This window comes from Ischnura elegans (assembly GCF_921293095.1).
Source record: "Ischnura elegans chromosome 13 unlocalized genomic scaffold, ioIscEleg1.1 SUPER_13_unloc_2, whole genome shotgun sequence".
In the NCBI taxonomy this organism is placed as follows: Eukaryota; Metazoa; Arthropoda; class Insecta; order Odonata; family Coenagrionidae; genus Ischnura; species Ischnura elegans.
This window is the reverse complement of record NW_025791658.1, coordinates 2,758,172-2,759,506: the sequence shown is the minus strand read 5'-3', so window position 1 is coordinate 2,759,506 and position 1,335 is coordinate 2,758,172. Positions and strand designations below refer to the sequence as shown.

Below are 1,335 nucleotides of genomic sequence, written 5' to 3'. Positions count from 1 at the left end.
CTCCCCGGCGGGGAATCGAACCCCGGTCTCCCGCGTGACAGGCGGGGATACTTACCACTATACTACCGAGGACTGTGAGGTGACGGGCGATTTTTGACCAAATACTCTCTGTGTTCTACCGGTGTTGAAAATCGCTTCGCGGATTTATCTTGGTATTATCTTAGCTTTTTTAAATTTATTTTCAGATTATGTGCGGCCTTTATTCTTCTTAATCTTATCAGATTCTTCTTCAAACCATTAAATCTCTCTGCTTAGACTTCTATGTGGATCAGAAAATAGAAGTATTTGAATTCTTTTTCCGTGAATACGTGGAAAAATCGTTACAACAATAAAAAGGATACATTGTCAATAAATTCATAGAGAGAAAAAAGAAATAAATATATATATATTTAATAACTAAAAATATAAAAAAACAAGAAAAATGAATATTTTATGGTAATATTTTTTGCCCATTCGGAAAATTCTCGATTTCATTTGACGGTTTGTTATTATTCTTATATACAGCGTGTACCACAAGCGCATACCATATTATTAGGGTCGCCCCTTCTTATTTCATCGACATTTCATAATTTTATGGTAATTATGGCACTGTATCACAGGTTAACACGATGTATTCGTGCTTCTCGAACTAGTGTTGATTAAGGTTTCATGCATTTTACACAATTACTTGTACCACTTATTTTTTACAGAGCAAAGCCTGGTTTTCGATGAATTATCATCGTATTCAGGGGCTATTTATGATTTGTTTATCTTAGTATTGTTACCTAGTTACCTGATGAATTTTAAAATGGACGCCCGAATAGGGGAGAAGGATGGGTAAAGATATTCATTCGTAAGAGTACTGTCCTGACTTTCAATAATTTTTAAAATTTCTAACTGTTCCGTAGAATCCAGTTCACGGCGGTCATTGTGTAAGGGTTCGTGCGGCCCGCCACCTCGAAAAAGCCGCGGGTCGCACGCCTCCAACTGTGAGTTACTGAGTGAGTTCCTGAGTCCTGAGTGCCAATACCATCTCCACTGTTCCATTATATAGGGAAGTGGGACCAGGATGTTTTCGTCCAAGAGGAAGGGGAAAGGAAGGGTAAGAGGAAGGTTTGGCGTTCTTGAAAGTGAAAAGGTGCAAATCCCGAGGCATAGTTTGTCATAGTTGGCTATTCTGAGACTTCACACAACAACATATTGATACATATTTTGGAAATGGAAATCTTCCATTTCCGGATCACTACAGTTGCCAAATTTTAAAATCGCTCCTATGGCAGTTGCATATTAAGTGTTTAGCAAAGTTACTTTTTTCATCTTTGTTATATTTGTAACCACTTAAATGTTTTTCTTCCT

The 1,335-nt window shown here is 37.5% G+C and overlaps 1 non-coding gene across 1 annotated transcript; it reads right to left on the bottom strand.

Annotated features, from left to right (window-relative positions):
* Trnad-guc lies at positions 1 to 72 on the bottom strand. Its single transcript has one exon. It is a non-coding gene; the product is annotated as a tRNA-Asp (tRNA).
* Between the last annotated feature and the right edge of the window lie 1,263 nt (positions 73 to 1,335).